The sequence below is a fragment of the Chiroxiphia lanceolata genome, chromosome 2 (genome assembly GCF_009829145.1).
Source record: "Chiroxiphia lanceolata isolate bChiLan1 chromosome 2, bChiLan1.pri, whole genome shotgun sequence".
Lineage (NCBI taxonomy): Eukaryota > Metazoa > Chordata > Aves > Passeriformes > Pipridae > Chiroxiphia > Chiroxiphia lanceolata.
Genome location: NC_045638.1, coordinates 45,960,856 through 45,975,382, shown reverse-complemented (window position 1 = coordinate 45,975,382; position 14,527 = coordinate 45,960,856). Strand labels below are relative to the sequence as shown.

Sequence of the window (14,527 nt, the reverse complement as noted above, 5' to 3'; positions counted from 1 at the left end):
CCTTCTGGAGAGTGTCTACATTTTTCCTAGTCTTCCTTTTATCACCCATATACTTACAAAAGCTTTTCTCATAGTCCTTGATGTCCCTGGCTTCATTTAATTCTGTATCAGGGCTTTAGCTTTCCTTAACTGATCCCTGGCTGCTAGGAAAATCTCTCTGTATTCCTCCCAAGGATACCTGTTCATGCTTCCACTCTTGGAGGATTTCCTTTCTGTGTTTAAGTCTGTCCTGGAGTTCCTTGTTCATACATGCAGGCCTCCTAGTGTTTTAGCTTGATTTTCTCTTTGTTGACATGCATCAATCCTGACCTTGGAGGAAGTGATCCTTGGATACTATCCAGCTTTCCTGGGACCTCCTTCCCTATTAATTATAATCACTATCACAACAGAAGTCCTAGCTTAGTAAAGAGAGTGTAGGAACAGAAATGATTGGGGTATTTTAAGCACCTTCGCAACAATTAGATTCTGTATAAACTACAACTTAAATTTCTTAAGTGTGAAACCATTCATGGATTGTCACAAAATCATGAAATAGTTGATGTTAAAGGGATCTCTGGATGTCCTTTGATCAAACCTGCTCAAGCAGGATCACCTAGACCCCATTTTCTAGAACCATGTCTAGACAACTTTTGAATATCTCAAAGGACAGAACTCCACAGCCCCTCTGGATATTCTATGCCAAGGCTTGGTCATCCTCACAGTAAAATGCATTTTCTGATTCATATAATAGTATTATCTTTTCTCCTGGAAAACAAATTATAATCTTGAGTTGTATAACTCAATTCAGAGATTCCCCAGTGTTTTACTAGCATTGAAACTGAAGTATCTCAAAAAAAGAGAGTGTGAAATTTTTAATCTAATTAAGTCAATGGGTTTCTCCTTGGACTCCAAAAAAGTGAAAAATTTACTGATAGTCTGATTTCTCAGAAAATCTTGCAGTGTTGGACTAACAGACAACTGGAAATATAATGATTTAATAGATTAAGATTAATTTGTATTTAAATTAAACAATAAAGGTATTGCTCAGTGGTGCAATGTAAAACGAGCATCTGGATTCTGTATACATAACTTTGATGAACTTTTAGAACTAAAACTATAGAAATGCCACTTTTCATTAAATAAAAAGATATTTAATTTGAAAAACTATGCTAACATTAATGTATCAGGCAAATAACGCCAATGTTTTTTGTCTAGAGTCAAGGTGAAATAGAAAGAAATATACAGTATCTTAAAGATCTTAATTTTTAGAAAACTAATGCTTTTAATTGCCAGTTATAATGAAAAAACCATGTAGCTCTGGAAGAAACTTAGTAACACAAATAAATATTTTCATGTCAATAATAATTCCTAACACAACTCTTTTACATATGCCCTATTATTTACTTCATAGTTTTACTGTATCTAATGGAGACACTTTAAATATAAAAATAAATTATTTCCTTATTTGATTTTTCAAACTTATTTGCAATTCACAAAATACTGTTTGATTTCACTATCTGGTTACATAATAACTCTAAATATCACTATACAGCTTGGATCTATTCTGGATATATTATATTTGAAACTTACTGGATTCCTGGCCAACAAATTAGCTTCAAATTATTTCTTCAGATTTGTAACCTATGCATTAAAAAAAAAAAAAAAGATATGGAAGAACACCTTATCCATCAGCAATATGTGAATGCCTAACAACATAATAGATAAGCAAAGTAACGTCTGGCTTTGATGATTTTATTCATATTGCTTACATAAGCCCTCATTAGTTAAAATTATTGAAAGCTGGTTATTATTCCAGCCATGTTCACCTCTTCAATTACAGAGTAGTAACAAGTTTGGAAAAGTATATTTTATGGCAGAGATCTTTGGTGGGTCAGATATTAATTAGAGAAGTAAAGAAATTCATACTGAAATACTCTGTGCCATTTTGACCCTTCTTCATTGTACTGCAATACTGAGAGCACTATGTCTCCACAAATTAGTGAACATCCAGTTGAAGAGAAGATTTAGTGAGATACAAATATTTGATTTTTTTTTTTTCTTATGAGTCTGATGGTGTGCCTTGCCCAGCCTGACCTTTATTTCCCATAGCACTCTTCAAGTGATAACCACCAGTAGCAGTTGTAATGGATGGATATGGTCATAATGGTTGCATAGGACTCCAAGTAAATCTATGAGAGACAGATAATAACAAAATAGCCAAGAGTTAAGCTAAGTAATTCACCCACCTAACCAGAGTGCTGGTCAAGGTTTGATTCAAGCCAAATATGGAATAAACTAATATCTATAGTTGATATGCAAATATGACCATAAGTATGTCTGGAATTAACTTACCTTTTTATATATCTCTCAAAATACCCAGTTTCAGAAAACAAAACGCACAAAAGAAGCACTCTTTCTCAGGTTAACACCTGACTTCCCTATCTTTCCCTGTTTCTTTCCCATTTGATTTTAACACTCATCTGGTTGAGGAAGAACTCAAGTTCGAGCAAGTTCTGTACACCTCTTAAGGCACACATAAATTCCAGACACATTCAGAAATTAGAAACTGTTCCTCCTAAACCTTTTGGGAATTTCTGTGTGTTAGACATGTACATTTTTTTTGAGTACCTTTGAAACAGGTTGTAAAACATTCATCGTGTTGAAGCTATCTATACCCTATAGATTCAAGATTCAGGGAATATAAAAAGAACTTCAAAGAGCACCACAGCTTGAAACCTGAGTTTAATTAGTTATTTATTAAGCCAGATTGAGGGATGAGTTAAAAATGAGCAAGACTTCAATTGCCTTTCACTGTATCTCCTATTATGAATTGGAGAACCTCTCCACACTCACATGACTTCACTGCCTGTTGGGATCTGCTACTGTTTTGGGCAATGCTGCCATCCAGGCATGGGCTGCCAGAAGGAACCTCCAGGGCACCAGGCAAACACACTCACTGACTTTCAAGTGGGGCTCCAACAGAGAGGACAGGAAATTCCCACCACTGTCATCTTCTGCCTTGCGGTGAGGGCTGCAGGATGCTAGGAGCTTGCTGTAATTGCCACAGGCAGGCTCTTCTCTATGAAGTTGGAGCTGTCAGTCTTGGGACTTAAAGGAATATTGGAAGGTGAATGTAATAAGCAGATAAAAAGGATAGAAACTAGATTTTTTTTTATAATAAATTTAATTTTTGGGAGGTTTTTCTGAATTAGATAATCCTGACTATTTGACCAATAAAATATCAACAATGATATATGCATTGTGTTACCTTTTGTCCACAGCAATGGACATAGTGCTTCAGCTTTTACACAAAGTTCAGATATGCCAGCTATGTACAGACTGGCTGTCAACATCTCCCTGTGGATAAGTACCAGGCATTTCCCTTGTCAGTGTTCTATTAGGAGTATTATAAAAAGTCTATACAGTTAAACATGCTGTATAGGAAGTTTCAAACAGGCATATGGCACTTAGCTACATCCCTCTGTTCAGTTAAGTTCTGAGTTTCTTTTGCAGGTACTTTTCATAGACAATGAGAGCACAGCAACAAAGGAATCTGAAGTGCAGTAAGAGAAAACTGATGAGTTATGAAAAATTCAAGTAATGTGAATTGCTGGGACCAGAGGGTACCTCACTGAAAGTTGTTACAGAACTAAAATTCAAAATATCAGCATCATGTGTGAACTATGCCTTTTTAAAATAAAGTTTTTTCTGCATGTAGTGAAGTCCCTAATGGATTCCTGTCTATAAAAGAGAATCCAAAGAAGGAAATCCAAATTAGAGGTTGGATGGTTTCTCCACAGTTCCCTGGAAACCCAGGGCTTTTTTTAAAGTCAAAGAAAGGTTGCTCCAGTTTTCTTTGTGTTCAGATTTTTTGCTTTTATGCAGCCAATGTATTTGAGAACAGAAAGCATGACACAACTACAAATTAGGTAGTTATGAGATATGTGATATTTGCAGTCAATACATGTGATCTTGTGAACTTAGTTTGCATATACATCTTACTGAAGTTATTTTTTCTATTGTCAGATTTATGAATGACCATTTTACATCTGCACCTGACTGTTCCTTCTATGCTTGAGGCAATTTCTACAGTACAGGTTTCCATTTGTACTCACCGTTAGAATCACACTGAGAACCGAATACTGAGCTGTAAGGCCTTCATATTTTAAGGTCTTTCCCAAGAAATAAGCTCCCATCCCTGAGTATTGAACAATGGGGGGAAAAAAAAAGATGAATTACAGAAACACAGATTTAAAAGCAATAGAAGAGTGCAAAACATGTTGTCGGTACCTGCTGGCTCTAGAATTACTTTGAGCATTCAGTTACCTGTAGATTGCAGAAACTTTGACTAGGGCTGAACAACATTTTAATAAATCTAGACACATAACATTTTATATGCTTATAAGCTGTGTGAATATACTCTCTAGGTTCTCCATGTGATACCTGAACAGAATGAAATGTCTAAGAAAAGCATCTGGTCACAGTCAGAAAAAAAAAAATTACTTAAATCGGGACAATGGGAAACATGGAGGAGAAATGAATTAATGAGGACCAGTTATAATTTCCTTACATAAGCTTGGCTTCCAGGATAATGTAAATACTCATTGACACACAGGAGTTACTTTTTTTTTTAGTGAAATAAATGCAAGTGCAGTTGTATGAAGTCAGATTTCTTGAAATCCAAACATTATACATCTGTATTTGTTGGTAATTATTTTTATTTTTTTAGAGGTTAAAATATTTGGTACTTAATTAATGAACAATGAATTTAACAGTTGTACTGCCATAAGTGATTCTTCAAGGAGTCTACAAAGATCTGTCATAAGCCGAATTTTTGTATACACTTCCACCAGCCCAAATCCTATGAGAGTCACACAAACACCTTAGCCTGACTTTGGGTCCATCCACCAGCCAAGATCTGCTTCCCAGAGGTATCCTGAGCTACAATACCACACTTTGGATGTTTCTTATCTTATCGCCAAGGGAAACATCCCCTTATGTGGTATCTGGCATTCCTGTCTCCAGTCAGTTTACCCCTTTTGCAGTTGGTCATAAATTACTACTGCTGAGAAGCTGCCAGTTTAGTTTCCCTTTCACATGTCTGGAGAAAGACTATGCAAAAGACTATTCAAGAAGCTGCAGTAAAAAAGCCTTTGAAGGAGCAGTTATTCAGAGATAATTAAATTTATATCAACTTCAGAAACAATACAGTCCTCTGCATTACAAGAATGAAAGAACTTTATACCTATTATCTGAAGTACTACCTCTTCTAAGGGTATATTTAAAAAACATGAAATAATAATAATAATAATAATAATCTTTATTTAAGTATAGTGTATTGTAACTAACAGCTGCAAAACCATGGGGAAATATAATGTCACTAGACTTTAAAAATAGTTAGATGTTTCTTTTGAATTTGTTGATTTTTGCCACATGAAAAGCAAATTAATGTCGATATTAATAAGTTAGTAAATAAGATGAAAATTGTTTAAGTTAGAGATTGCACTGAAACTAAACTGAATGCTGAGAATAAAAGTATTTTCTTAGTTCTGCTTACAGACCTTTATATGCGGTGCATTTGTTTAGTTAGCATAGCTAGATTCAAAGATTGTGTAGCTGAACTCTTCATACTCGACTGCCTGTTTTTCACTAACAACTCATTATATCATCTATTACAAATGTGTTGTGCTTTTTTTCTGAACTAATGTGAAAGATAATCACTAAATCTAACATTTCAGATAACACATTTCACATCTGTAGTACCTCTCTTAAAGTACTACAGATGAATTATACTTAGTTTACAGTTTAAGCAAAAATCATTATATTCCTCTATATTTCCCCGGACACAAATTTAACCATTCTCCTTTTGGTTTAAAATTTTCCATTTAGAGTTTCAATATCCATTAAATTATTTTAAGAAATTTACTGTAGAATCAGTTTATTGGCTTCTTCTTTTAAGTTTATAAATAGAAGTTTAGTTTCCTGAAGAGCTAGTTTTTTTTTAATATATTTCAGGGAAAAAAAATGAGAAAGACTAATGTTCTACACCTGTGAGTTGCTGGTTTAAATAAAGGATGAATTTATGTCTGTCTTTGAAAAACCTCAAACTGTGGTGTTGAAAAAAGTATTGTGAACCTCTTGAAAACCAGCACACGTTCTGAGATCACTGTAGGTCAATAGCACCTTTTGGGTCACATCAAGATTAAACTATAGATATTTTAAATACTGGAACTTTTTCATCAATTATATTTTAATGGTCAGACACTGCTGATGCATTTTGTTGCCAGAGGATGAAAAAGTCTATTTTGAAATAGCAGCCATGTAATGTTAAAAAGCCTCCCCCAGCACCCTATACATATTCAGACAGCAGGGGACTTTATCAGAGAGGAGCTGAATTAGGCCTAGTTAACTCAGATGAAAGAACTGATCTCTTGAACATGATGAACACAATTTTTGCTACCAGATTTCTCTCAAATACCCCAGTACTCCGCTAATTTAAAGGGGATGTTAAATTAAAGCCATGCTATAGAGCAGGGAGATGATTCCAGCAGAGATGGCATTAAAATTAACTTTCTTATAGCAACGATTGTTGCATAAGAGACTGAGAATGTGGGGATTGATGTTTAGTTCTACAATATAAGCAATATTTCTGAAACTTATGAAGATGATAATAATGTTTCATTAAAGAGTTATAATAATAAGGTAGTCAAAGTTAAAATGAGCCAGCTTTACTACTGCTATAATAAATTACATAATCTTAGAACCACAGAGGCATTAGGGTTGGAAAAGACCTCTGGGGTCATCCTGTCCAAGGTCTTCTTAATTCTTGAAGTAGAATGTGTATGACAGTATGTCATATTTCCTTTTTAAAGTTTTTAAAAGAAGCACCTCTCTTCTCCAGGAAAACACTGAAACTTGCAGTAGCATCACTCTTGCTGAATTTCTTGGAGCAAGCAAGCACTAGGAGTGAAAGTGGCTCAGGATCCCTTACCCTTCTGACAGGTTTTGGCTACTCAAGATAGTTTATTTGGAATTTGACATGTTTAAGGAAAAAGAAAAATGAGGGGATTGATTCTGGTCTCAATAACACCTGGCAGGTCCTTGGTATCTTTTGGTGTTATGAGAGACAGTTCCTTCTAATCTTAGGGACTTTCTAAACTGTGAGAAATCTTTACTCCGCAGGGAGGTCTGCGTGCAAGTCTCCCAGTTAGGCAGACATATAAGAAATCTGCTGGAGCATATTTATCCATATTTGAGTGTTTCTTTGTTCATGTTTGAGTGTTTCTTTGTCCATATTTGAGTGTTTCTTTCAGGGAAAAGTAGACTCTTGTGGGAAATGGTCTCTATGCAATTGTTCTGATATGGAACCATTATACAGCCTCATCTGCTCACTTAGTATACAGAATTAATAAAAAGACAAAGAATTTATGTTTAGTTTGGATGTACCTGTAAGTTTCAAACTCCTCTGACTCCAGGATTACCATCCATTTGTGGAAAGAACCTTCTTCAATTCAGAGTGTCACAGAATTACAGACTTACAGAATCACAGAATCAGAATTACAGACTCACAGAGTGGTTGAGGTTGTAAGAAACCTCTGGAAAACATCCAGTCTAACAGCCCCTGCTCAAACAGAGCCACCTACAGCTGGACCATGTCCAGGTGGCTTTTGAATATCTTGAAGGAGGTAGATTCACAACATCTCTGGGCAACATGTTGCAGTGCTTGATCACCCTTACAGTATCTTTATGTTCAGACGGAACTATCTGTTTTCATTTTGTGTCCACTGGCTCTGGTTCTGTCACTGGGCACCACTAGAAACCTTTCATATTTCACTAAAAATCTGTTTTCTGGAGGGAAAACTGCTTTACATGAAAAAACAAACAAACATGTAAACCTTACAATAGTCTAAGATCTTACTGCTGTATCCACACAAAACTGACACAGTGTTGGGAGAACTTTAGTTACTGCCATAGTAACCATGGATGAAAAAGATCAGAAAAGGACAGGAAGAAATCTTAAAAATCTGACCTCTTCTTTTAGAGCTCACACTACTGATTAATTTCTGTGTGGAGTGAGTAAAAATTCATGAAGAAATCTCCTCTTTAAATCTCAACCCATTTATTTGTGACAAGACTAAACTTTCACTTAGACCATTCTACAAGGAAGCTAACAATTGCAAATTTTATTACCTGTATTTTTGCATAACACTTGAATAATCTGTGCATTTAAACTTCCTAATTCAAGGGTCTTTTCATCAACAACCCTATGATTTTCATGCCAACAAATAAAATCAAAAAGACAAAACAAATAATTTTTAATCTCAGGATTATGAAATTAAAAACACAAATAACAGTACAATGTTAATAGGACTATCAATGTCAGATTAATATTTCAGGCAAACAATGAAATTCTTCAGAAACAATACTCATTAGAAGAAATGTTCAAAAATTTGGTTTAATGACAAAAATTGATAATAGAAAATAATAACTTGAAGTTTTTTGGTTTTTTTTCATTTCACTTAACTTATATTTGAGCCTTCCATAAATGTGTACATAGAATTCAGAGCTAAAACAGTGTTTCTTACTTTATAAATTTTCTTTTTTCTTAAATTTACAATTTTTGCAATGTAAACCTACTTTTAACCTTGAAGTTATAACGTCTTACAAAGGAATCTATAACAAACAGTTTAAAGGTTTTTCCTTTACTTTCAACGTTGTTGATAAATTCAGCAGTGTACCACTATTTACTATTTTAAGATAATACTGTATTTCACCAAATAGAGTGCTAGAAGAGGTTTGAGCTATTATTATTAAAGACGGTGTTTACAGCTTAACACATTATTAATGCTTTAGTTTCATATAGTTCCTTAAACTGTTCTATACAAATGATATGCTAATTCAGTCTTTATTAAATATGCATTCATTAGAAAGAAACATTTTGTGTCTTCTTTCTCAACAGGATACAGTTTCCCCACTAAGAATGTCTTTAATTTTTCTGTAGAAGTTCTCAAATTAAAATGTATAAGAATCACTGAAAACTCTCACTCTCATTTACCAGATTAGAACTATAATTTAGGTTATGCTTAATTTTGCTCTTTTCAAGACACTGTAAAAATGTTACTATCTCTTTCTTCATTTGGAAATTAGAGAAAGGTTTTATGATAGCAGACAGACATTAAAACTTCTGAGAGTTTTTATAGCAATATCTCTGACACAGACATGAATGGTAATACTTCTATTAACACTTCTGCCTGTGTGTGAAGATAAAGAAGTTTTCACAGTTTATGCTGCATAATAATAAACAAATAATAAACAAAAATCCTTAGAATTTAATACTTTATGGTAGTTATTAATGTGGTAAGTCCTTGTCATTTTTTTAACCCCAGTTGGCAACTAAGCACCTTGCAGCTGGTTGCTCACTCTTCCCACATTAGGATGGCAGAAGAGTAAAAGTGGGCAAACTCATTGGTTGAGATATAGGCAGTTTAATAGGAAAGCAAAACAAGGAATTCATTCACTACTTCCCGTGGGTAGGTAGGTGTTCCACCATCCCCACAGGAGAGTAAAGCTCCATTGAGGATAACTGTTACTTAGGAAGAAAAACACTATCACCCAGTGAAAGACCCGGGGCAGAGGTGACCTTGATAAAACCTGCTTCTCGCTGGGGAAGATCAACCAAGCATAGGAAAGGTGAGAGTAACTCCAGAGTACAAGGATGGATATCAGGAGATCTTTCAATAAAAGTGATAGTATTTTCAGTGAGACTGTACTATGATGACTACGAAAGTTGAATACTGCTATAAAAAGACCAATGATGCCTGTATAGTGTATTTGTATTCAAATAACAATTGTTCTATTAAATTGACTGTAATTCTTAACTTTATGTATATGATGTCTTCTTTTTTTGCCTGTAACAAAATTTTGAGTGTGACAGTGAGTCTCAAGTGCAGATTAGTGAATAAATATAACAAAGAAATCAGTTATATCTCTGGGTGTTATATTTGACAGGGGTCCTTACAAAATGAAAAAAAATCAGTTCCCATATTTTAATTTGATGTCTCATCACCAGAATACGTGGATGTCATCTGATTGATAGACTCCAAGGATGTTTGTTATGTTTCAAAGAATGTTATACACAAGGATGTTTAGTCAGTTTTTACCATCCTCCCCACTACTCCCATCAAAGATGTTGTACTTGTAGGTACTTTAAACAGTAAGTCCACAAGATAGTTGAGGTTGGAAGGGACCTCCTCACATTAGCTATTCCAATCCCCTGCTCAAGTAGGGTCACCTACAGAATGTTGCCCAGGAATGTATCCTGTTGTGTATTAATTACCTCCAAGGACTGAGGTTCCACTGCCTTGCTGGGCAACCTGTTCTTCTGTTTGACAACTCTCACAAGTAAGAAAATTTTCCTGTGTTCTGACAGAATTTTGCATGTTTTAATTTATGTCCGTTTCCTCTTGTCCTGTCACAGTGCACTTCTGAGAAGAGTCTGGGTCCCTCATCTTTTTTCCCTCCTAACAGGCATTTATAACCACTGCTAACATCAACCTGAGGCTTCTCTTCTCCAGGTTGAAGAGAAAGTCTTTGCAGATGAAGCCAAAAAGATTCCCAGGTGAACAGTCCAGCAGGAGGTCAGTAAAGAAAGAGAGGTGCTGTCTTCATTTGAACTTGTAATCAGTTTATGCTTTGATACATATGAATGAAAGATTTCAGCTCTCCAGAGAGATTCTGCTCACTTTAAATATGAATCTCATTATCTCTTTTACTGATTAGGGTTTGGAGAGTTTTTCTTTAAAAAAGACAGCAGATGCACTCTTCCTCTACAGGCGCTGTAAGAAAAGATCAAACGCATATTTTTAAATTGCCTTAAATTAAGATATGCAAACATTGGTCTTTTCCAAAATATCTAAATTGTACAATGGTGTGTGTTTTAAATTATAGAGTTTTTATGTGTTTAATTTATTAATCCTTGTAATTTTATATCTGAATATTTTAGGTACAGAATTGATCCATTTCTTTGTAAGCAGTCTTCAGTAAACCTTTATAAGCAGAGGTTTACTGAAGACAGTTAAGACCCCTCATTAATGAAATGGTCCTCTTTGTGTATAAAGATATACATCCTTATTTAAAAAATCTAAAAGGTTCATAATTCATTTTAAAGTCACTACTATTTTCATACAAAGTTCATTTACTGTATTATTTATGGACTCCAAACTGATTGGTGACTTATATCAGTCAATTATATACTACTGTTTCATCAAATAAACAAAATAACAACTTAAAAAAATTGATTTTTTTTGCTCCATATCCTTACAGAAAAGGCTGTTCCAGATTTTAACTGATGGATAGAAAATTATTCTAAATATATTAATTTACCAACTTATAGATGGTACTTCTTGTGCCAACCCTCTTCTTTATCCCCAGTCTTACTCTGCATGCGGAAGACCTCTCAGTGTACAGTTTCTTACAGAGTATTTCTCTTACATAAGACATTTTCTTTCAGTCTGCAACAAATTCAATTTAAATGTCTTTTTTCTTGAGCACCAGATTCAAGAACTGAGCATGATATTTCTTTTTTGAAGTCCTATTAGTGGCATTAACTCTTCCCTAAACCTATTGTAATACATCTTCTGATGAATTTCAGTATTGCTTTTGCTATTCATGACAGTAAACATACCACGCTCCTGATTCTCTGTCTAAGATCAGCTATATTGCTAGATCTTTATTTTAAAAGAATAACCATTTTTATTGCAGAAATCATAATTATTTGATATTAAATGCTGTGAAAACTTAATTTATTTTTCTACATTTTATCAATTAAAAATACAAGGTAATAGCCCAGTCTTTTTCTCCTGTGTCAATAGTTCCTGACTTTATTCACTTTTTCTTTTTCATTCTTCTATTCATTGGTCTTTCAAAAATGTTATGAATTCCACATTTTTCACGTATATTAACAATTTCTGTAAGCAGACTTAGGTCTTTTAAGCATGAGAATAAGCTTTCATTTAGTTTGGCCCTAAGGTTTCTTCAGCCTTATGGGTAGGCTGAGTGTTTGTTTCTTCATCGTCTTGCTAGTACCTTCGTGGAAGCATAAAATATAAATCAGAATACATTATTCCAATGTAATTCTGGGTCAAAAAATGATCAAGAGAAATATGTTTTCTCTCTGAGCCTATTACATATATTGTTGGTCATATTTTGAGTAAACTAGTGTCCTGAGTAGAGGTTTTTTCACACTTTTCTGTAGATTTCATACTGGGATCAGAAAATGCATTATCATCCTGTATTTTCTTCAGTATGTACAGTGAAATTTGGGGTTTATTTCCCACGTTTTATTCATTCAAATCTTGGATTTTCTAAATTTCAAGATGTGTCACAATGCCAGCCTTTTCTTGGAGGTAAGAAGTGGAAGACGAGTCTGAATTTTGTCAAGCCTATTTCGTGTTATCAAAGTTCTTATTTAAGTCTCTTAATTGTAGGTTTTCTGATGTCTTTCAGGAGATGGTCAAATGATGTCTCATACAAGTTACATAGCTTCTATTTTGTATTACCAAGAAGACAAGTTGTGCTGCAACTGTTTATGAGATGCTTACTATTACATGTTTCACAAATATGTAAAATAAACCCAACAGTACTTGGAGTGGACGAGGTAAGTGCTTAGTTGCTATGGAAGTTCTTTCCGTAGTTCTCAACCATTCCCGGACCAGTAAATATCAACATGTCTGGGATTTGAATCTTCACTTAACAAACAGAAGATAGAAATAACCCATTATAGAAATAATCCATTACCTTGCATGCCTAACCACGTTAATTTAAAAGGTTTGAAATGACTGAGTAATGGGGATTTTTTTATTACCTTTTATAAAAGATTCATAGCATTTCCATGATTCAGTGACATCACTAGAACATTACTTCGTTAAATTTTAAAATTTTAGCTATGTTTTAACTTTAGAAGATGCTTAGTACTATGAATAAGTTGCTGCACTAAACAGAAAATATGCTGTGCTATGCTTTGCTGGGAGCGTATAAAACAGATGTTTCACTTGGTTTCTTTTATGCTAACTGGAATTCTGAAGCTTTAATTCTCCATTCAACACCTGGAAGTACTGGAAGAGTTAACAAATCCCATCGAGCATGACTTCCATTGTGACTGATTCACTTGTGAGTATATCAGTTACTATAATTTATATGTTATTTAAGGATGTTGAAATTTCTGGAATTTTAGAGACTATTGCTTACAATGTTTTTTATCACCCTAATGAAGATCAAAGTTTTCAAGTACTTTTTTTGTGCAATTGTGACACAGATGTTTGTGAAGCATTTGAGTATGTGATTATTCAGTCTTTGTAACTTACATATAATCAGAAGCTAAATGGAATTTGAGAAGAAGATTATTACAGGATTGATTATGTTTTTCATTCTTTATTCTTTATTTGAGGGAAAAATATCTTTGAGAAAGAACTGCCTCATTCCATAGACATTGTTTTCAGGATAAATAAAGGTTAAAATTTGCTGTTAAATTTCTTTCAAAAATAATTATCCATATGTGCAAGCCACATTTGAGCTCTTAATTATGTCAAGAGCACTTTTTAATAACACAAACTTACTTTTCGAATTGCTGCTTAGTAGTTTTATGAGAAGTTGTCTAGTAGTGAACAATTATAAAGCAAGACAAGGCAAAAGTTTTGTTTTTGTTTTTTTAAATGAACTTGTTTGAAATGTCCAAATCAAAGTACTATATATACTTCAGACTGAAAGGCTGACTGAAGGCCTTTCTTCTGGTATGGACTAGTATAGTCTTGAGACATGTTTCTGAGCATTTACTGAAGATGATGTTCCAAGCTCTAGTACAGGTTTAAGCAATATAGTGACTTCTGTGTGCTCCAGTCCAGGAGCCTTGCAATCCATTATCTCTTTTTCAGGGCATTCAGGCTCCTGATTTGATTTTGTCCCTGGACCAGGCTTCAAACTCTAAAAGCATGCTTAGACTTATATTCCATTGTTTAATTGTCCAACTACAGTAATTAGGAAATTAATTTCACTATTTTCCTTCTTGCCTACTGTTTTGCCAAGTCTGTGAGCCTTGCCTCTTGCCTTCACAGTGGTTCTGCATTAAAAGGAGATGAAGGCAAAACTGCTATGTAAGAAGCTGTGTAGCCTAGTGGTTTATGAATTAGTGAGCTGTTGGTTAAACCCTGGGGCCAAGAGGTTTAACTTAGCACCTGTTTTTTATATAAGGGTTTTACAGTGCTAGGAATCCTTCATGTTTTTTACTGGGGTCCATGAAGTATAAACAACGTATGGCTGCACAGGCTCCCCGGTGTTTATGAGTTTTCATGGGACATAAGTTCTAGGACATCCGTTTCCTGAATCCTCAATAATTGTGTCTGTGGCAGCATATATAGAATTATTTTTCCATTCCTAAATTTTGATGAACACTAAATGACCTGGCTGAGTATCAGTTTCAAACAGGACAGGGTGCCCACTCATGTGTGTGTGGTGAGCTGAACATCTGCCAGTCTAAGATTATAAGAAATCACAA

At 34.4% G+C, this 14,527-nt stretch overlaps 1 long non-coding RNA gene across 1 annotated transcript; it reads left to right on the top strand.

Moving 5' to 3' along the window:
* Positions 1 to 12,345: 12,345 nt before the first annotated feature.
* Positions 12,346 to 13,140, top strand: LOC116782689. The gene is made up of 3 exons (XR_004355315.1): positions 12,346 to 12,357; positions 12,487 to 12,634; positions 13,062 to 13,140. It is a non-coding gene; the product is annotated as an uncharacterized LOC116782689 (long non-coding RNA).
* Positions 13,141 to 14,527: the final 1,387 nt, after the last annotated feature.